Raw genomic sequence first — 22,649 nt, 5'->3', positions numbered from 1 at the left:
AGTGCAGGGGCAGCACCACCAAGCCTCCACTCATGTCCCCTATCACCCCCACCCCCCAGCAGTGCAGGGGCAGCCTCCACCAGGCCCCCACTCATGTCCCCCACAACCCCCACCCCCCAGCCACCAGGGGCAGCCTCCACCAGGCCCCCACTCATGTCTCCCACCACCCCCACCCCCTAGCAGTGCAGGGGCAGCCTCCACCAGGCCCCCACTCATGTCCCCCACCACCCCCACCCCCTAGCATTGCAGGGGCAGCACCACCAGGCCTCCACTCATGTCCCCTATCACTCCCACCCCCCAGCAGTGCAGGGGCAGCCTCCACCAGGCCCCCACTCATGTCCTCCACCACCCCCACCCCCCAGCCACCAGGGGCAGCCTCCACCAGGCCCCCACTCATGTCTCCCACCACCCCCACCCCCTAGCAGTGCAGGGGCAGCCTCCACCAGGCCCCCACTCATGTCCCCCACCACCCCCACCCCCAGCCACCAGGGGCAGCCTCCACCAGGCCCCCACTCATGTCTCCCACCACCCCCACCCCCTAGCAGTGCAGGGGCACCCTCCACCAGGCCCCCACTCATGTCCCCCTGCACCCCCACCGGCCCCCACTCATGTCTCCCATCACCCCCACCCCCCAGCAGTGCAGGGCACCCTCCACCAGGCCCCCACTCATGTCTCCCACCACCCCCAGCCCCAGCATCCAGGGGCACCCTCCACCAGGCCCCCACTCATTACCCCTATCACCCCCACCCCCCAGCAGTGCAGGGGCAGCACCACCAGGCCACCACTCATGTCCCCCTGCATCCAGGTCCTCACAATCCCCAATCATGTGCGTTATGGTCAGCCTCCACAGCCAAAAGGCCCTACCAAGTAACCCATTCACCCACATGGAAATGGAAATTACATGTTACACCCCCAATGTTCATAAAGCAAATGAACCCATGTCCGTCACACACAATGGTTGCAATTGAATGGGAAAACACCCAACATGACATGCATGAAACCAATGAGATGATACCACACAGTGAAGTATGAAAACAAAATTGCATTAAAAAAAATTGAATGCAAATGAAATGAAACAAACTACAATGGCAATGAAAAAAAGATAAGCTGCATGTCCGTCCAAAAAAATCAAAACTACAAATCCAAATACAAAAAAATGTTATCCAAAGTCACATTAAAAATAAAATCAATCCGAGAGAGAAAAATAAATGCAAAGACCATTGCTCCATGGTGAATAAATAAAAAGAAAAAAATTAAACAATCCAATGAAGAACTATGTACAAAACCTCCAAGGGTCCATGAGCCCAACTGAACAAAGGAAACCTACAAAAAACCCGAACTAAAATGCAACTATATACAAAAAGTGGAGCAGTGTCCGTCGACTCCAAATCATAAGAAGAAACAAAGGAAACCTACAAGTAAAGAACTATACACAAAGGCGGCGGGCAAGTCCAGCGGCTCACTTCGTGGTGTTCCGGGCCAGGGCATCATCAAACTCCTCGTCTATGTCCCGGAGGCGGTCCTGTTCCATGGCCCGAGGGTCCGCAGGGACGACGCCATCTGCTACTCCAACCCCCTGTGGATTGCCTCGAGGCACTCGGCCAGCCTCAGGGCCCTCCGCATGGAATTCTCCACACTGACCATCGTGAGCCGCGCCTCTTCTGCCCGCCGCCGCTCCGCACCTATCTGCTGGCCCAACCGCAGCCACACGGGAGACACTTCCCGTCCTGGGTCCTCCTGCCCTCCGGCCGATGCCTGCCCCTCCGATGTTGATAGCCCCGAGCCATGATGCCTCCCACGTTGACTCTGCTGCTACCTCCGACGCAACTACCTCTGCCAGCACGACGGCATCCAGGCTGATGGAATCCACCGACGCCGTCGTGCACGTGCCCTGCCTGATGATGCCGGCACATCCTCCATCTGCTGGGGTACAGTTGCTGTGGTGTCCACCCCTGCTGGACCTCCGACTCCCGACTGTGGCAGGGATGGGATCCCCACCGAGCTGGCTGCATTGGTCCGGGCAGGTCCACAATGGGCCCTGGTGGCATCTGGGCCGGAAGACGGCAAGGAGAACGACCGGCGTATAGCCTCCACAGAGGAGGAGAGGGCTGCCAGATTGGCCGACACATGCAGGAAACCCCCGAACATGGAAGATCCCGGGAAGCACGCACGTCATCACGAATTGCACCCGCGCGCATCCCGACCCCAATCAGGACCTTCTCCATACGGCCACGGGTCCCCTCGTCCACAGGTGGAGGGGAGTCAGGTGACATGGACATCCCCTCTACCTGCGGACGTGCCTGGGACGGGGCATCCCTGCTGGTGCATGGTGGTGCACTCACAGGGTCAGGGACAGCGACATGCACAGGCCCCTCCACGGTGACCTGTGCTGCCTCCTGCCCCTGCCCCTGGACTGCACCACTTGCACCAGCAGGGATGCCCCCACCAGGCCCCATGTGTGCCTCAGTGGCGGCCTCCTCCTCCTCTGTGGAAACCACCAACCTGGATGGCTCCTCACCGTCTTCCGCCATAGCAGGCCCCTGTGGGGGCTCACCCACCCCTTCCGCTGCAGCCGTGGGGGCATCCCCGCCGCCTTGCTCCACAGCGCTGTCTCCGCCCTCTTCTTCACTAGCCGCTGCGTAGAGGGAGACATAGAACACAAGCATCAGGGCACTGTACAATGGTCCCCTAGACAGGAAGCAATAGCAGATGAGTACCACTGTCAAAGTACTCTTCCATCATGTCCCTCCACAACACATGGGTCAGTCCAGGCAAAACACACAGAGTAACAGGCATGGTGCATGCCATGGACATTTCCATACATGTCCAATGGACTCTTGAAACATACAATGATATGGAACTCACATGCATCATGGGTCATGCCTATCACATGCACACACTTCACCTCAGTCACATCCATCTGGCCTCATACACCCCAAACACAGCGGATACAAGGATAACTAGGCTGCATCAGTGAATCTGTGCATTGTCACACACATGTGTCATGCATCCATGGCATTCACAAGTCACAGACACGCAGGTCAGGCACACAGGCATGGCTACCATATATGTACCTGGCATCAGCACCCATCCCTCACCCCCACCCATGTCCAGGAACAGAGACTGGCATGCTCTCGTGTGTAAAATCTAAATAGGGCTCCCCATGTTGCATTTAAACACATGCAACAACCATGTGGTTCACACATCACTGGTCGCACATGCATTACCATGATGTCCCTGCACACATACATGCATACATGGCCTATGTCACACATACAGGCAAGTATCAGACAACCAGCACACAGCAACATGCCCTGTCTCACACAGCAATGCTTGGCCACTTACCGCTCAACTCCAGACGGGTCTCCCTCTCAAGGATCTGGGCGTGGAGCGCTGGGCGTACGCGTTCCAGGACCCTCATCTGGATGGAACTCATGCGGCCCCGGCCCCCCTCCACGAGGCGCCGGGCCTTCACGAGGGTCCTGGACCTCAAGTCCTCCCAGCGCTTCTTGATCTTCTGGAGGTCGCGGGTTGACACCCCCTCCGCGTTGATGACAACCACACAGTCGGCCCAGATCCTCTCCCGTCCTTCCTTGCTGGCACGGGACGATCCAAAGAGGGCATCATACTGCCCCAGGACATTCTCCACCAGGACACCAACTTCGGTGGCAGTGAAGCTGGTGCCCCTCTGCCCCTCTGGCCTGGGGTTGCCACTGGTGCCAGATGTCGAAGTGCCCGACATGGCAACCCCAGAGGCAGGAGTGGGTGGGCAACTGGGTCCTGGGGCTGGGCTGTGGAGCGATGTTCCAGCAGGGGTGGACACAGCAACCGGACCCCTGCAGATGGCTGATGTGCAGGCACCAAATGGCAGGGCACGGTGGCAGCAGGCAGGCAGGCAGGCAGGCAGCAGCAGATGGCACGTGGGAGGCTGCTCGGGGCACTGGGGGGCAGTCATTCGGCCTTCTGGGCAGGAGCGTGGTCTTCCGTGTGTTTTCGCGTGGCCAGCTTGATACGGAGTGATTTGGATCGTGAAAATCCTGCACGTCAGCGTGAAATTCGAGGAAAGGCCCTTAGCGCATAAGCGCATGAGCACGCATACGCGATTCTATTGGACCAAAGGCCCTCAGCGCGTAAGCGCGTCTGTGACGTGACCCGCACGGGTGTTTCCGTTTCCCTCATAGCACGTGATGACAGAGCACACGTGGAAAGACTGCACGTCAGAGTGTCATCGCGTGTAATTGGACAAAAGTGCGCGTACACGCGATTGGCCTATGTACGTGTATTTCAGGGGTGCGCAGGCACTTACACACGCGAGTACATCAGGGCACGTGTATTCCGGGGTGCGTGGGAATTTCCGCACGCTATTGGCCTGGGTACTGGATTTCAGGGGTGCGCGGGCACTTACACACGCGAGTACATCAGTGCACGTGTATTCCGGGGTGCGCGTGAATTTCCACACGCTATTGGCCTGGGTACTGGATTTCAGGGGTGTGCGGGAAGTTTCACACGCTCGCCTACAACACGCGCAAAGAAACACGTACACCAGTACGAAGCAGGCATACGTCGACCCGCGACGCATAAATTTGCGCGCAAAAAACTAACAAGCTCAGACGCCAGGATGAATATACCGTTCCTAGCAGCAGTGGCCGTGGGCTACCAAAGGAGGAGGAGGAGGATAGTCAGGGCCAGAATATTCACACCCAGAACCAGCCTTTTCGGGATGCCTGATGACCAGGTATATGGGAGGTACAGGTTTCCACCACACATAATACTGGACCTGGTGAGTGAGTGGGAGGATGACCTCACATCACCCACCCTGTGCTCCCAAGCACTCAGCCCCCTGGAGAAGGTCCTCAATGTACTGCACTTCTTAGCCACTGGATCATTTCAGCGGACAAGTGCCATAGTGGGTGGGGTGTCACAGGCCACGCAGTCACGCTGCCTACACCAGGTCTTGAACATCATCACTGCATGCCCATCAGTCCGCAGGCACATATACCTGCCCAGAACACCTGCAGAAAGGCATGCTGCCGCCCTGGATTTTTACGGTGTGGCACGATTCCCCAAAGTGCTAGGTGCCATCGACTGCACCCATGTGGCTCTACGTCCCCCCAGGGCATCTGAGCACATCTATAGGAACCGCAAGCACTGGCATTCCATCAACGTGCAGGTAGTATGTAATGCCAAGGGAATCATTACCTCAGTATATGCCAACTATCCCGGGTCCACCCACGACAGCTTCATTTACTGAATGTCCACCCTAAGCCGGGACCTAGAAGCTGGGAGGCATGGCGATACATGGCTGCTTGGTGAGTATGAATGCCACTGCACATGCATGCATGTCAGATACTGAGCAAGGTCACAACCCCACCAATGATACCCATCACCACCTCCACAGGGGACAGTGCCTACCCTCTCAGCCCCCACATGATGACGCCAATTCGGAACCCCACCACGCCACCCGAGGTAAGATATAACACAGCCCACATTGCAACCCGGGGCATAGTGGAGCGCACATTCGGAGTGCTTAAGTCACGCTTTCGCTCCATTGACCGTTCTGGCGGGCAGCTGTTATACGCTCCCCCAGTAGTGTGCAGGATCATAGTGGCAGCATGTGTCCTGCACAACGTTGCAACACGCCGGGGCCTGGCCGTGGACATGGTGGTGCCCCCACATCCCCAACCACATGCACGCCCACTGCGCATGGGAGGGGAAAGGGCACGGGGGGAGGCAGCCCGTACACAGCTAGTGGCTAATTACTTCACATAGAAATCACACCCCTGTGGAGTGCATACTGCCCTGGCACATACCATCTGACAATCAATGATGACTCAACCTGACACTGATCCTGAATGTCTGGAGAATCAACCGTCAAAACCATATCAGCCTGAGATTGTTCACCTGGAAGTGTTACAATGTGTGCATCCCTACCTACACAGACAACACCAATGCAGTTTCGTGAAAAAAACACATTCATGCAGCTAAAATGAATACCCACTTGCAAAATGCAACATGATGACAGTGCCATGTCACCCAACCCATCCCCAGCACCGCCACACGACACACCGTGCCATGTCATGCTATGTGCAGGTAAACAAAGTAATCCCCACAACATGACACAAGTGTCACAAAGTACAGTGTCCCTAATTGAAACTCGCGACACCTGAAATGCTCACAGTAATGCAGGACCAACAACACACTTGAGCAGGTATTTAGCAATAACACTTATCAGCTACTGACCCTCAAAACTACCATTAATTAACATGACATTACGAATATAAGGAATTAGTAGTCTCACCACCTGGAAATGCCTGCACTCCCACCACTTCCAACTGTACAGTGTTGCCGTCATGTAGAGTTGTAGGTGCACTGCTGCCAACATGGACCCCATCTCCAAAGTAGAGGGCCTTGTGTAGACATGAGGAAAGGACCTGCAAATTAGGAGGTAGACATGGATGATGAGTTACACATCAATGCAACATGCAGTGTACAACACAACAGCAATATGCACTAGGAATGTATACACAGTATTGACTAGACTACTCACACATGTAGTGGGAGTCCAATGTCACCATGTATGTCAATGTCACTTGGGCACACCCTTTGCAAGTCCATGGAAACGGGAAGCAGGAGGGGTGTGTGTGACAAAAACCCAAGCATCTGAACCAAATACATGACAAGCCTGCATGTGCCCAGCCACAATGCAGCGTATGCCCACGGGAGCCACACAAGGCAACACACTATCCCAAAAAAAAAAAAGAAAAAAAATTCAAAAATGGCCATTAATGGGCCCGGGAGGGGTTGGGGGAGGCCACCCAGGAGGTCCGAGGACAGGGTGCACACCAAAACCCACCTGTGTGGATCTTGCGAAAAAAAACAACTCCATGGGCTCATGGCCCACACAGCTACCCTATTGTGGGAGTATCACTGCTGTCGCTATTATCACCCTGTGCAGCTGCATCTGGAGGTGGTGGCACTATGGGAGGCAGCCCACGAAAGGCCCTAGTCTGTTCCTCCATGGCTGCAAGCATGCAGGTGTGGTAGGTCTCGTTCTGGAGGATGAGTGTGCGGAGGTCCCCATGCAACAACTCACGGGATGCCCGGACCTCCGCCCTAGTTGCCTGCATCTCAGCTGAGAGCGTACGGGTGAGACGCTCCAGCTGCTGTTCTGTCCTTCGGTTTGTTGAAGCCTCAAGCTCAACAAGAGTCGTCCTGAGGTGAAGGAGTTCCAGCCTCAGGGCTTCCCTGTGGCCCTGGGACTCTATGAAGATGGCTTCCTGCAGAGTCGCCAGTGCCGCCTGCCTGTCCCTGTTGGACGCCAACATGTCCTCCCTGTGTGACTGGCAGATGGAGTCGGTTGCCTGCTGTAGTCGCTCCATCAGCCTTTCGGGGGGGACAATGGAAGTGGCCACCCTAACCATGGCCTGAGCCATCATCTCTGATGATGCTGCCTGTTGGGTTGCCATACCGTAAATGGATTGCTCCCATGCGGTATTGCCAGGTGGCGTACGGCCACCACGTCGGCGGGCACAACACCTGTCTGGGGCAAGGCAAACTGCGCCTTGCTGTGCCGGCACTGCCTGAGGCTGCAGGACTGCATTCCCCCTCTGATCTGCTGGCCCAGGAACAGGATCAGATGTCGCGGAGTGTGACCCTGCATCCGTAACCACCAAAGGCGTAGCTGCCAACACTGACATCCCCATTGAGGGTTCTGACCCTGGTGCAGGTGGGTGGGACAGAACAGAATCCCTCCCAGGAACACTCACCTGCGACGGCACGTAGGTCTCATCATCCGAATCAACACCTGAGTACAGCTCGGGGGAGGTGCAGCCAGAGACACCCCTTGAGAGCACGACCTGCAGCAGTTGTGGGTTCTCACCCACCACCACACCACGTCCCTCACTGGTGGTCGGTCGGCCCTCAGACCCCTCCTGGGTCTGCACCATCTCCACAACCCCAGCAGTATCAGGTGCGTCTTCCCCTGCAAAGACATAAAAGCAAACAAATGGAAACAGGCATTAGCACCATGCCACACAATGAGGGCTGAGAAGCAACAAAAGCAGTACTTGATTGACACATGTCCCACATGACTAAAACCCTCCCATGCATGCACCCTCACTGCGTATGAAGGGTAGGCAAATGGCACACACTGATGACACCAAGATGGAAGATGAACACATTTTCTGCATGCTGCCTGGCAGTGGCATCACACATTGGCCTGTGATTGCCAGGTGAAATACACATGCCATCACACAGATGGCATGTACCATTGCTAATGAGTGAAGATGGAGAGGAGGGCAGCACTTATTCATTCAGTCCAGTTCCCTCATGTAATAGCTTTTCTAATTCAAAGAGGTCTGATTTTTCACCTGGAGCTGCCAGTCCAAAATGGCCCGATTGCACAGGGACATGTCTAAATAAATGATATCCAGGTAACAAAGTCACTCCACTTTACCATAGCCATGTCAGACATGTGACTAGAGGACTGAGAAATGCCTAGTAAAAGTGGTGGAATGCAAACAATCTGCCTGAATGAACAGAGAAAAATAAGCAACAATGTTGTGGCAAGGTGACACTTCAAGGACAACTGGCGTGCTGTTGGGCTAGATGTCTACTGTTGGCAGAAGGGATACTGCTATGGCCAAATGCTGCTGCGCAGAATGTATTGGATGAAGCACATCGGTGACCTAAACAACTCAGGCGCACACACCCTCACCTGGCACACAAACAGAAGCCCTCACACACACACCATGCACATGGATGACACACACATGCATGTGCACTCACCGGACAATGCCTCATAATCAGGCAGATCTCCCACGCCTTGGATCTGTTCCTCTGTGACGTAGGTCCCAGCGACTGACTCATGTGAAGTGAGTTCCATGTCTTCTACTGGAGACCCACCTCCAGTCACTAGAGTTGCGGCATGACTTGAGGCCAGCTTAATCTTTGCCCTGCGCTTTAGGTCGTTCCAGCGCTTATAGCAATCATTGGCTGTGCGCCTCACGATTCCAAGGGCACTTACGATGTCCGCAACGGTCTGCCAGTGTGCCTGGCGTTGTGCAGGTGTGGTCTTGGATCCTGCAACAATGACCATTTCGTTATCATGTGCGGACACATACTCGACAAGTGCATTCAGTTCGGCATCCGTGAAGCTGGGCTTCCTCGACGGGCCGGACTGTGTAGCCGTGTCTGGGGCATCAGCCTGTGCCGGACGAGCACTCTTCCTCTTCCGCTTGGAAGGTGGTGGTGATCCTGAGTGTCCTACGCCGCTCTGGACACTAGGGGCAGGAGCCCTGGTGGACTCTGTATCAGGAGTGTGGGATTGCACACTCAGCATGGGAGTTGGTGCAGGCATTGGCTCAAGTGTAATGGTGTCAGGGGGAATGTCAGCAGGATGGACTAGGACTGACACTGTCCTGGCTGGGTGTGTGAGAGCTGGGGTGGATGGAGCCGCAGCTGCCCCTACAGCCTCTCCACCCTGCCTACTTGGGGCAGCAGATGACCTTGCTGCCCCTGATCCACGTGGCCTGATGACATCAACGTGCACCAGGGCACGTGTCATAGGCCTGCTGACCTGGAAGTCAGCCATGGAGTCAGCCAGTTCTGGTGCCACAATGGGCTGGTCCAACAAGGGCTGAGCATGGATGGTGTCAGCCACATCAGCCTCAACCAGGGGGGGCGGGGGGGATTATGGGTGCCCTTGACTGGTCCTCCACACATGGGGGGACAGGGTTACCCTGCAAGTAACGACCACGTCCCCTACCGGATCCACCACGGCCACCACTTGTGGCTCGTCCACCTTTGCCACCCTTACAGATTCCTCGCCTCCCAACCATGGCACTGATGTTAATGTGCGTATGGGAGTGGCTGTAAACTATTGTTCTGGGCAATTGGTGGTCAAAGGGGTTGGGTACCAGATGGTAATTGTACCCTAGTGCTCTAGCAAGGCTGAATGTGACCCCTGGGGAAAGATGACGGGTCACGCAACGCACAGGAAGCCCAAAAAAGGGAGATGACGTGCACGCAACCCCTCCTAGACCACGTGTGCGGAAAAAAAACCCTGCACTACGCTGTGGCACCCAATAACACAAGAATGAACGTATGCGTGTCACACGCAGCCTAGAATGACCTCTGAAGGGGTAGGCTACACACGGGGCAAGCACAGATGTTAGATACGTGCGTGACTCACCGTCTGCCAGGAAAAAGAGCGTGAAAAAGAAGCGCGTTTGCGCGTTGGCAACACCCCCGCCAAAAGAAGAATTGTACGCTGTCTGAGGAGACAGGACAACAGTAGAAGGGAACGCTGTTTGAGGGAACAGGCCCAGGAAAACCAGAAAAAGAGAAAAAAGAGAAAAAGCTGTCAGAGGTAACAGGGAGTACGAACTTGAAACGCCGTGAAGTAAATCGCGTGTGAAACGACAAGAAGTACATATTTCACCCACTCGGTCTCCACGAAAAGCACGTACAAGGAAATGGTGTTCTACACGTACCTTTTATGCAGGCCCACACGTCCAGCGTCACTTCCGCGTGTACGCGCTAGGGCCATTTCCACCAATTACACGCTTTGTCACTTCCGCATGTAGGGCCATTTCCACCAATTACACGCTTTGTCACTTCCGCGTGTACGCGCTAAGACCATTTCCACCAATTACACGCTTTGACACTCGGACGTGTCTTTCATTTTTTTAACACGCAACATTTCAAACGTGTGCCATATTCAACGTGCACGTGACTTCATAGACGCGCATACGCTGGTGGCCTTTGGGCCAATGAATGTACAGACGTGTGCTGACGCGTTTACGCGCTAAGGGCCTTTCCTCGAATTACACGCAGACGTGCTGGATTTTCACGTGCAAAATCACTCCGTATCAAGCTGGCCACGTGTTCACACACGGAAGACCACGCTCCTGCCCAGAAGGCCGAATTACTGCCCCCCAGAGCCCTGAGCACACTCCCACCTGCCATCTGCTGCTGCCTGACTGCCTGCTGCCCACGTGCCCTGCCATTTGCTGCCTGCACATCAGCCAGGGGTGCTGTTGCTGTGACCACCCCTGCTGGAACCGAAGACTCCCGACTGCTTTTCCATCGCCCCACAGCCCAGCCCCAGGACCTAGTTGCCCACCCACTCCTGCCTCTGGGGTTGCCATGTCGGGCACTGCAACATCTGACACCAGTGGCAACCCCCGGCCAAGGAGGCAGAGGGGCACCAGCTTCACTGCCACCGAAGTTGGTGTCCTGGTGGAGCATGTCCTGGGGCAGTATGATGCCCTCTTCGGAAGGTTGCGCGCCGACAAGGAAGGACAGACTCGGATCTGGATGGACATCGTGACTGCCATCAACGCGGAGGAGGTGGCAGTCCGCGACTACGAACGTGTCAGGAAGCGCTGGGAGGACTTCAGGTCCAGGACCCTCAACAAGGCCCGTCGCCTCCTGAAGGCAGCGGATGCTAAGGGGCGCCGGGGCCACTTGTCGGAAGATCAGATGAGGGTCCTGGAACGCATATCCCCAGCGCTCCACATCCAGGTCCTTGAGAAGCAGACCCGTCTGGAGTCGAGCGGTAAGTGTACATGCATACTGATTGTAAGCTGTGCGTGTGGTGGTGTGCCAGGAGTGTGCAGGTTGAACATGTTTTTTTATGTGGGCAAGTAGGGGGGGTGTACAGGGCCGTCAGGGTGACACATGGAGGGGTCTCATGTGTGTCACATGGATGGTGCTTGTGTGTGTGGGCTTGCATGGCACAGGATGTGGAGGAATGATTGTCAGGTGTGACATGGATGTCGATCAAAACACTGCGACAGTTGGCGGAGGTGTACACATGCATGCAAGTTTGGTGGTGTGTGTGCATGTGTAGTGTACTCCCTATGTTGCATGTGATGTGTGGATGACCTTTGGCTGCTCATGCTGTTGTATGTGAATGGATGGTGCTGGCTGTTGCAATATGGCTGTGGTATGGCTCATGTGTGCAAGTTGAAATGACATGTGTGTTGGGGATTGTGATGCCATGTCTGAGGTTTACCAATGCCACTCATGTATAACTGTCATGTGTGTATGAGTCCATTTTACAGTGCCCTGATGCCTGTGTTTTCTTTCTCCCTGTCTGCAGCGTCAACTGATGAAGAGGGCGGAGAAGGTGCTGTGGAGCAGAGCGGCAGGGGTCGCACCACCAGCCGGAGACGCAAGGCCCGGATCCCCTCCCAGGTTGTGATCTCGTCGGGGAGTGAGGTGTCCGGTGCCGTGTCCCAGGCCGCAGCTGCCGAGGGGAGGTCCAAGAGGCAGAGGTTGGAGTTGGACTCCTCGGCAGCAGAAGGGGCAGCTGGGACCCCACAGGGCCCAACGGAGGAAGATGGCACGGAGTCATCCAGGTTGGTGGGGGGTTTGGTGGAGGAGGAGGCCGTGCAAGCGACAGAGGCGGGGTCTGGAGGTGGGGATTCCACTGGTGCTTGTGGTGCAGTGCAGGATCAGGGACAGGAGGCAGCACAGGCCGCCGCAGAGGTGCCTGTGTACAATCCTGTCCCTGCTCCTGTCACTGCATCATCTTGCACCAGCGGGGATGCCTACCTCCAGACCCGTTCTCAGGGAGAGGATTGGCTTACAACACCTGGCCTTCCTCTCCCTGCGGATGTGGCTATCCTGCACCAGGTTGAGCCTGTCCAGGGTGGGGTGGCTTTGCGTCAACGGGCCATGCGAGCTGACCTGCAGTCTTTTCATGATGAGTCTGCACGTCTTCTCGCATGGCTCGTTGACCGGGTTGACCCACTGGGACAGCTCACCAGGGCTGGATTCCTCCGTTTCCTGGACCTTGTTCCGACCCCCTTCTCCACAGAACCCCCTATGCCCCAGTCGTCCTCCATGCCATCTTCCCACCCATGTGTCACCTGGGTGCCCTGTGGAGCTGCCTCCGACCGTGCGGCCAGGCTGGTGGACAACAGATCCCTGCCACAGTCGGGAGTCGGACGTCCAGCAGGGGTGGCCACATCAACGACTGCACCCCAGCTGGAGGAGGATGTGCAGGCACCATCGGACAGGGTACATGGACAGCAGCAGCTGCAGCAGCAGGAGGCTGTAGGTGGGAGCCACGATATCTCGGGGCCTTCAACATCGGAGGGGCAGGCATCGGCCGGAGGGCAGGAGGACCCTGGACGGGTAGTGTTTTCCGTGTGGCAGCGTTTGGGCCACCCCATAGATGCGGAGCGGCGGCAGGCGGAAGAGGCGCGGCTCATGATGGTTAGGGCGGAGAACTCCATGCGGAGGGCCCTGAGGCGGGCCGAGTGCCTCGAGGCAATCCGCAGGGAGTTGGAGGTGAACATGTCGGCGTCCCTGCGGACCCTCGGGGCCATGGAACAGGACCGCCTCCGGGACATAGACGAGGAGTTCGATGATGCCCTGGCCCGGAACACCACTGAGTGAGCCGCTGGACTGGCCCGCCGCCATTGTATATAGTTATTTAGTGATAGGTTTCCTTTATTGTTTATTTTTATTTGGAGTCGACGGACACTGCTCCACCTTTTGTATATACTTCCATTTTAGATAGGTTTTTTTGTAGGTTTCATTTCTTCTGTTGGGATGATGGACCCTGAATACTTTGTACATAGTTGGACTTTGCATTTGGATATTTTTTTTACTATGAATATTTTTTTCCATGGAGCAATGGTTTTCGATTTATTTTTTCCCTTCATTTCCTTTTTATGGACTTGAACTTTGGAAGACATTTTTTTGGATTATCATTTATTGATTTTAATTTGAAAAGGGACAGCCAGCTTAATTAGCTTTATTTTATACTTGTGTATATTGTTTATTTTTGATTGCCATTACTGTTGTTTTTAATACATTATTTTGATTTTTTAATTCTTCAATGTGTGGTTTCATCTCATTGTTTTCATGCATGTCATGATATGGGTTTTCAGGTTCACTTGCAACCATTGTGTGTGTGTGAGAAACATGTGTTCATTTACATTGTTTCCATTGGAGTAGTATCATGGGCGCATGTAATACTTGGTTGTGTCTTTGGGCTGTGGTGGCTGGCCATGAGGCCCATGCTTGAGGATTGTCAGGGCCTGTGGGCAGGGGGACATGAGTGGGGGCCTGGTGGAGGCTGCCCCTGCACTGCGAGGGGGTGGGGGTGGTGGGAGACATGAGTGGGGGCCTGGTGGAGGCTGCCCCTGTACTGCTGGGGGGTGGGGGTGATAGGGGACATGAGTGGGGGCCTGGTGGAGGCTGCCCCTGGTGGCTGGGGGGTGGGTGTGGTGGGGGACATGAGTGGGGGCCTGGTGGAGGCTGCCCCTGCACTGCTAGGGGGTGGGGGTGGTGGGAGACATGAGTGGGGGCCTGGTGGAGGCTGCCCCTGCACTGCTGGGGGGGTGGGGGTGATAGGGGACATGAGTGGGGGCCTGGTGGAGGCTGCCCCTGCACTGCTGGGGGGGTGGGGGTGGTGGGAGACATGAGTGGGGGCCTGGGCTGCCCCTGGTGGCTGGGGGGTGGGGGTGGTGGGAGACATGAGTGGGGGCCTGGTGGAGGCTGCCCCTGCACTGCTGGGGGGTGGGGGTGGTGGGAGACATGAGTGGGGGCCTGGTGGAGGGTGCCCCTGGATGCTGGGGGTGGGGGACATGAGTGGGGGCCTGGTGGTGCTGCCCCCGCACTGCTAGGGGGTGGGGGTGGTGGGAGACATGAGTGGGGGCCTGGTGGAGGCTGCCCCTGCACTGCTGGGGGGTGGGGGTGATAGGGGACATGAGTGGGGGCCTGGTGGAGGCTGCCCCTGCACTGCTGGGGGGTGGGGGTGGTGGGAGACATGAGTGGGGGCCTGGTGGAGGCTGCCCCTGGTGGCTGGGGGGTGGGGGTGGTGGGAGACATGACTGGGGGCCTGGTGGAGGCTGCCCCTGCACTGCTGGGGGGTGGGGGTGGTGGGAGACATGAGTTGGACATGAGTGGGGGCCTGGTGGAGGCTGCCCCTGCACTGCTGGGGGGTGGGGGTGGTGGGAGACATGAGTTGGACATGAGTGGGGGCCTGGTGGAGGGTGCCCCTGGATGCTGGGGGTGGGGGTGCAGGGGGACATGAGTGGGGGCCTGGTGGTGCTGCCCCTGCACTGCTAGGGGGTGGGGGTGGTGGGAGACATGAGTGGGGGCCTGGTGGAGGCTGCCCCTGGTGGCTGGGGGGTGGGGGTGGTGGGGGACATGATTGGGGGCCTGGTGGAGGCTGCCCCTGCACTGCTAGGGGGTGGGGGTGGTGGGAGACATGAGTGGGGGCCTGGTGGAGGCTGCCCCTGCACTGCTGGGGGGTGGGGGTGATAGGGGACATGAGTGGGGGCCTGGTGGAGGCTGCCCCTGCACTGATGGGGGGTGGGGGTGGTGGGAGACATGAGTGGGGGCCTGGTGGAGGCTGCCCCTGGTGGCTGGGGGGTGGGGGTGGTGGGAGACATGAGTGGGGGCCTGGTGGAGGCTGCCCCTGCACTGCTGGGGGTGGGGGTGGGGGTGGTGGGAGACATGGTTGGACATGAGTGGGGGCCTGGTGGAGGGTGCCCCTGCACTGCTGGGGGGGGGGGGGTGGTGGGAGACATGAGTTGGACATGAGTGGGGGCCTGGTGGAGGGTGCCCCTGGATGCTGGGGGGTGGGGGTGCAGGGGGACATGAGTGGGGGCCTGGTGGAGGCTGCCCCTGCACTGCTGGGGGGTGGGGGTGGTGGGAGACATGAGTGGGGGCCTGGTGGAGGCTGCCCCTGCACTGCTGGGGGGTGGGGGTGATAGGGGACATGAGTGGGGGCCCGGTGGTGCTGCCCCTGCACTGCTAGGGGGTGGGGTGGTGGGAGACATGAGTGGGGGCCTGGTGTAGGCTGCCCCTGGTAGCTGGGGGGTGGGGGTGGTGGGGGACATGAGTGGGGGCCTGGTGGAGGCTGCCCCTGCACTGCTAGGGGGTGGGGGTGGTGGGAGACATGAGTGGGGGCCTGGTGGAGGCTGCCCCTGGTGGCTGGGGGGTGGTGGGAGACATGAGTGGGGGCCTGGTGGAGGCTGCCCCTGCACTGCTGGGGGGTGGGGGTGGTGGGAGACATGAGTGGGGGCCTGGTGGAGGGTGCCCCTGGATGCCGGGGGGTGGGGGTGCAGGGGGACATGGGTGGGGGCCTGGTGGTGCTGCCCCTGCACTGCTAGGGGGTGGGGGTGGTGGGAGACATGAGTCGGGGCCTGGTGGAGGCTGCCCCTGCACTGCTGGGGGGTGGGGGTGATAGGGGACATGAGTGGGGGCCTGGTGGAGGCTGCCCCTGCACTGCTGGGGGGTGGGGGTGGTGGGAGACATGAGTGGGGGCCTGGTGGAGGCTGCCCCTGCACTGCTGGGGGGTGAGGGTGATAGGGGACATGAGTGGGGGCCTGGTGGTGCTACCCCTGCACTGCTAGGGGGTGGGGGTGGCGGGAGACATGAGTGGGGGCCTGGTGGAGGCTGCCCCTGGTGGCTGGGGGTGCAGGGGGACATGAGTGGGGGCCTGGTGGAGGCTGCCCCTGCACTGCTAGGGGGTGGGGGTGGTGGGAGACATGAGTCGGGGCCTGCTGGAGGCTGCCCCTGCACTGCTGGGGGGTGGGGGTGATAGGGGACATGAGTGGGGGCCTGGTGGAAGCTGCCCCTGCACTGCTGGGGGTGGGGGTGGTGGGAGACATGAGTGGGGGCCTGGTGGAGGCTGCCCCTGGTGGCTGGGGGGTGGGGGTGGTGGGAGACATGAGATGGACATGAGTGGGGGCCTGGTGGAGGGTGCCCCTGCACTGCTGGGGGTGGGGGCGGTGGGAGACATGAGTGGGGGCCTGGTGGAGGCTGCCCCTGGCGGCTGGGGGTGCCCCTGCACTGCTAGGGGGTGGGGGTGGTGGGAGACATGAGTGGGGGCCTGGTGGAGGCTGCCCCTGGTGGCTGGGAGGTGGGGGTGGTGGGGGACATGAGTGGGGGCCTGGTGGAGGCTGCCCCTGCACTGCTAGGGGGTGGGGGTGGTGGGAGACATGAGTGGGGGCCTGGTGGAGGCTGCCCCTGCACTGCTGGGGGGTGGGGGTGATAGGGGACATGAGTGGGGGCCTGGTGGAGGCTGCCCCTGCACTGATGGGGGGTGGGGGTGGTGGGAGACATGAGTGGGGGCCTGGTGGAGGCTGCCCCTGGTGGCTGGGGGGTGGGGGTGGTGGGAGACATGAGTGGGGGCCTGGTGGAGGCTGCCCCTGCACTGCTGGGGGGTAGGGGTGGTGGGAGACATGAGTTGGACATGAGTGGGGGCCTGGTGGAGGGTGCCCCTGCACTGCTGGGGGGTGGGGGTGGTGGGAGACATGAGTTGGACATGAGTGGGGGCCTGGTGGAGGGTGCCCCTGGATGCTGGGGGGTGGGGGTGCAGGGGGACATGAGTGGGGGCCTGGTGGAGGCTGCCCCTGCACTGCTGGGGGGTGGGGGTGGTGGGAGACATGAGTGGGGGCCTGGTGGAGGCTGCCCCTGCACTGCTGGGGGGTGGGGGTGATAGGGGACATGAGTGGGGGCCTGGTGGTGCTGCCCCTGCACTGCTAGGGGGTGGGGTGGTGGGAGACATGAGTGGGGGCCTGGTGGAGGCTGCCCCTGGTAGCTGGGGGGTGGGGGTGGTGGGGGACATGAGTGGGGGCCTGGTGGAGGCTGCCCCTGCACTGCTAGGGGGTGGGGGTGGTGGGAGACATGAGTGGGGGCCTGGTGGAGGCTGCCCCTGGTGGCTGGGGGGTGGTGGGAGACATGAGTGGGGGCCTGGTGGAGGCTGCCCCTGCACTGCTGGGGGGTGGGGGTGGTGGGAGACATGAGTGGGGGCCTGGTGGAGGGTGCCCCTGGATGCTGGGGGGTGGGGGTGCAGGGGGACATGGGTGGGGGCCTGGTGGTGCTGCCCCTGCACTGCTAGGGGGTGGGGTGGTGGGAGACATGAGTCGGGGCCTGGTGGAGGCTGCCCCTGCACTGCTGGGGGGTGGGGGTGATAGGGGACATGAGTGGGGGCCTGGTGGAGGCTGCCCCTGCACTGCTGGGGGGTGGGGGTGGTGGGAGACATGAGTGGGGGCCTGGTGGAGGCTGCCCCTGCACTGCTGGGGGGTGAGGGTGATAGGGGACATGAGTGGGGGCCTGGTGGTGCTGCCCCTGCACTGCTAGGGGGTGGGGGTGGTGGGAGACATGAGTGGGGGCCTGGTGGAGGCTGCCCCTGGTGGCTGGGGGGTGGGGGTGCAGGGGGACATGAGTGGGGGCCTGGTGGAGGCTGCCCCTGCATTGCCAGGGGGTGGGGGTGGTGGGAGACATGAGTGGGGGCCTGGTGGAGGCTGCCCCTGCACTGCTGGGGGTGGGGGTGGTGGGAGACATGAGTGGGGGCCTGGTGGAGGCTGCCCCTGGTGGCTGGGGGGTGGGGGTGGTGGGAGACATGAGTGGGGGCCTGGTGGAGGCTGCCCCATGCACTGCTGGGGGGTGGGGGTGCAGGGGGACATGGGTGGGGGCCTGGTGGTGCTGCCCCTGCACTGCTAGGGGGTGGGGGTGGTGGGAGACATGAGTCGGGGCCTGGTGGAGGCTGCCCCTGCACTGCTGGGGGGTGGGGGTGATAGGGGACATGAGTGGGGGCCTGGTGGAGGCTGCCCCTGCACTGCTGGGGGGTGGGGGTGGTGGGAGACATGAGTGGGGGCCTGGTGGAGGCTGCCCCTGCACTGCTGGGGGGTGAGGGTGATAGGGGACATGAGTGGGGGCCTGGTGGTGCTGCCCCTGCACTGCTAGGGGGTGGGGTGGTGGGAGACATGAGTGGGGGCCTGGTGGAGGCTGCCCCTGGTGGCTGGGGGGTGGGGGTGCAGGGGGACATGAGTGGGGGCCTGGTGGAGGCTGCCCCTGCATTGCCAGGGGGTGGGGGTGGTGGGAGACATGAGTGGGGGCCTGGTGGAGGCTGCCCCTGCACTGCTGGGGGGCGGGGGTGATAGGGGACATGAGTGGGGGCCTGGTGGAAGCTGCCCCTGCACTGCTGGGGGTGGGGGTGGTGGGAGACATGAGTGGGGGCCTGGTGGAGGCTGCCCCTGGTGGCTGGGGGGTGGGGGTGGTGGGAGACATGAGTGGGGGCCTGGTGGAGGCTGCCCCATGCACTGCTGGGGGGTGGGGGTGGTGGGAGACATGAGTGGGGGCCTGGTGGAGGGTGCCCCTGGATGCTGGGGGATGGGGGTGGTGGGGGACATGAGTGGGGGCCTGGTGGTGCTGCCCCTGCACTGCTAGGGGGTGGGGGTGGTGGGAGACATGAGTGGGGGCCTGGTGGAGGCTGCCCCTGCACTGCTGGGGGGTGGGGGTGATAGGGGACATGAGTGGGGGCCTGGTGGAGGCTGCCCTTGGTGGCTGGGGGGTGGGGGTGGTGGGAGGCATGAGTGGGGGCCTGGTGGAGGCTGCCCCTGCACTGCTGGTGGTGGGGGTGGTGGGAGACATGAGTGGGGGCCTGGTGGAGGCTGCCCCTGCACTGCTGTGGGTGGGGGTGCAGGGGGACATGAGTGGGGGCCTGGTGGAGGCTGCCCCTGCACTGCTGGGGGGTGGGGGTGGTGGGAGACATGAGTGGGGGCCTGGTGGAGGCTGCCCCTGGTTGCTGGGGGGTGGGGGTGGTGGGAGACATGAGTGGGGGCCTGGTGGAGGCTGCCCCTGCACTGCTGGGGGGTGGGAGTGATAGGGGACATGAGTGGGGGCCTGGTGGAGGCTGCCTCTAGTGGCTGGGGGGTGGGGGTGGTGGGAGACATGAGTGGGGGCCTGGTGAGGCTGCCCCACAGTCCTGGGGGTGATAGGGGACATGAGTGGGGGCCTGGTGGAGGGTGCCCCACACTGCTGGGGCGGGGTGGAGGGTGGGAGACATGAGCAGGTGTGCAGGGTAGTCCCCTGTTTTGTGGGCTGCCTGCAGGGGCCGTGGAGGGTGTACTGTGAGGACCCACCCAGCCTAATCGCGTGTGTAACTTCCCGCGCACCCCTGTAATACACGTACCCAGCCAAATCGCGTGTGTAACTTCCCGCGCACCCCTGTAATACACGTACCCAGCCAAATCGCGTGTGATAATTCCCACGTACCCCTGTAATACACGTACCCTGGCTAGTCGCGTGTAAAACTTCACGCGTACCCCTGTCACACACGTACCCAGCCAAATCGCGTGTGATAATTCCCGCGTACCCCTGTAATACACGTACTCTGGCTAATCGCGTGTAGAACTTCAGCGTACCCCTGTAATACACGTACCCTGGCTAATCGCGTGTAGAACGTCACGCGTACCCCTGTAATACACGTACCCTGGCTAATCGCGTGTAAAACTTCACGCGAACCCCTGTAATACACGTGCCCTGGCTAATCGTGTGTTAAACTTCCCGCGTACCCCTGTAATACACTTACCCTGGCTAATCGCATGTGAAACTTCCAGCGTACCCCTGATATGAACGTTACCCGCTTTGCGTTTCTTGTTTGGCAGCCCTGTAAACTGGTCCAGGGTTAGCGCAGCCCTTTGTGATGATTTAGCGATTTTGATGGCTTTTCCTTGCGCGAGGGCGTTCTTGGGGGCGTTACTGGCGCTGCTGCAGGGTCGCTGCGATACTCTGTGCCACGGCTGGTTTGGGAGCCTAAAATCCATGAATACGCTGTGCGCGGAAATCGGTTTTGGGGCACGCGCCTGGCGCAGACACGCGGACACTCTGCGCCAGCCGCTTGCGACACTTTTCTGCGAAATTCTATGAATTACCGAGTTTCCTACTTTTTTTATCTTTACATTGTTATTGGGACTATTTTTTATCTTCCACATTTTTATATGTTTATGTTTTTATCAGCACTATTTTTATATTTTTATATTTTTCAGTGAACCACATAATACTGGAAGTGGAAGTGGTTTGAAAATCATCAATGCAATCTTTTATTATTGGTATTATAACTAATTGCAAATGCTTTGAAAAAGATATATACAGCTCACCTCACTCACGATTGAAAGATAATAACCTACTATTGCCCGGTACAAAGTAAACTGTATGAATGCTTTCATATCCTTATGCTCCTGATATCTTCATAATACCCCTATCAATTCACCATAAGACACATCTACAAATGACTGACATTATGACTATTGTGGTCCTTCTGTTTTCTTTTTGCTTTTGCTGTTTTTATTTCTTATTTTATCTCACACTGCATTTGACTGATTATGATAAGATAAATGTGTCCCTATAGCTTAATGTTAGTGAAGAAGATAAAAAACAAGTAGATTTCCAGTTAGAGCAGGAAATGGCATTCCGCCCAGTTGTGGAGACTAGCCACCCCTCGCCACCTGTGCATGTTTTTAGACCTGAAAATTGTTTTTTCCTGCATTTCATTTTCTGATAACCTCAGTTGTAACCTCGGCTATCTCTCTCATCAAGCAAAAACAAAGATGGCAGCTGTTTCATTTCTAAAAAACCCTGGTTCTGGCTATTAACCCGAGAAATAGCTATCTATTTTAGAGAAGGGGGGCACCACCTTCTTTATCAAATATTATTTTTAACTATGGCGCGGAATAACCCCAAACCACAATTAAATGTTTTGTGCCCAAGTTGTTTCAGACCTGCTTCAAATCCGTCCAGCAGTTTGGGCTGTGCGGTTCGGCAAAAGTTGACCTTGTTTGTCTATGGGAAAATGAATAAGAAGTAGGCCGCAACGTTGATTGTTTTTTTTGCATTCTTAATAACCTTTTTATTTGTTAACAAATCTTTATGAAACTTTTCAGTCTGGAGGGGCATACGCATCCCTAACCAACTTTAAAAATGTGTCCTAACCCATTCCTATGGGAGTCCGACTCACCTTAACTATGGGACGGTGACCACCACGCTACTATATATATATATATATCAGTAAGCGTACGGTTCCAAGTAAAACCAAAAAACCCCTTAAATTCGTAAGTTATGGTAAGCTAAGCAACCATAACTCGCACCACCACTGTGCACTGCTAAGACTAACACCCAGGACATCAAAGATGACATCACAAATGTCATTGATGATATCACTGATCACATCACATGTCTGCCTCACTCTTTTTCATTTACTGACATATCTAGGGCCCCATGGTTTTCTTCAGTAAAAGACAGGAACTAAAAATTGAAAAGGTACTATATTCTTCAAATATGTTCTTACAGTAGTTCCAATAGGGTCCAGTTACATCATATGAAACATATACATAGGGTGAAGACACAGGCTTGAAAGACAGCAATCATTTCTGTGCATGAAGATAATCAGTAGAGTTATCAGCACTTTCTTATAGTTCTGTTGTTTTTGTATTACTGTACTTTCCCTGTATATGCTCATATTTGTATATATTGTACTCACACTACTTTCATTAGGGTCCAGTCACATCATTTTATTCATATACCTAGGGTAAGTAGTAGCTTTGAAACAGAGCAATAATTTCTCTGCTTAAAGATAATCAGTTAGTTTATGAACACTTTCTGCTACTACTGCTGCTTTTATGCTAACTTCACTTTCCCTGTATATACTTATATATGTATGTGTTGTTGTCTCTTTGTGTTTTGTCTGTAATAATGCAATTATGTAGTAAGTGGGTTTTATTAGCTGCTTGTTACATGTTTCACAGTACGCAAAACTCTACTAAGAAAGTAGTTATCATTTCACCATTTAATATGCCAAGATTATGAATATTGCACCTCCATCATGTATGCTGCAC

Source organism: Ambystoma mexicanum, chromosome 6p (genome assembly GCF_040938575.1).
Source record: "Ambystoma mexicanum isolate Mex_15411 chromosome 6p, UKY_AmexF1_1, whole genome shotgun sequence".
NCBI classification, from domain to species: Eukaryota; Metazoa; Chordata; class Amphibia; order Caudata; family Ambystomatidae; genus Ambystoma; species Ambystoma mexicanum.
Note: the sequence above shows the minus strand (reverse complement) of the source record.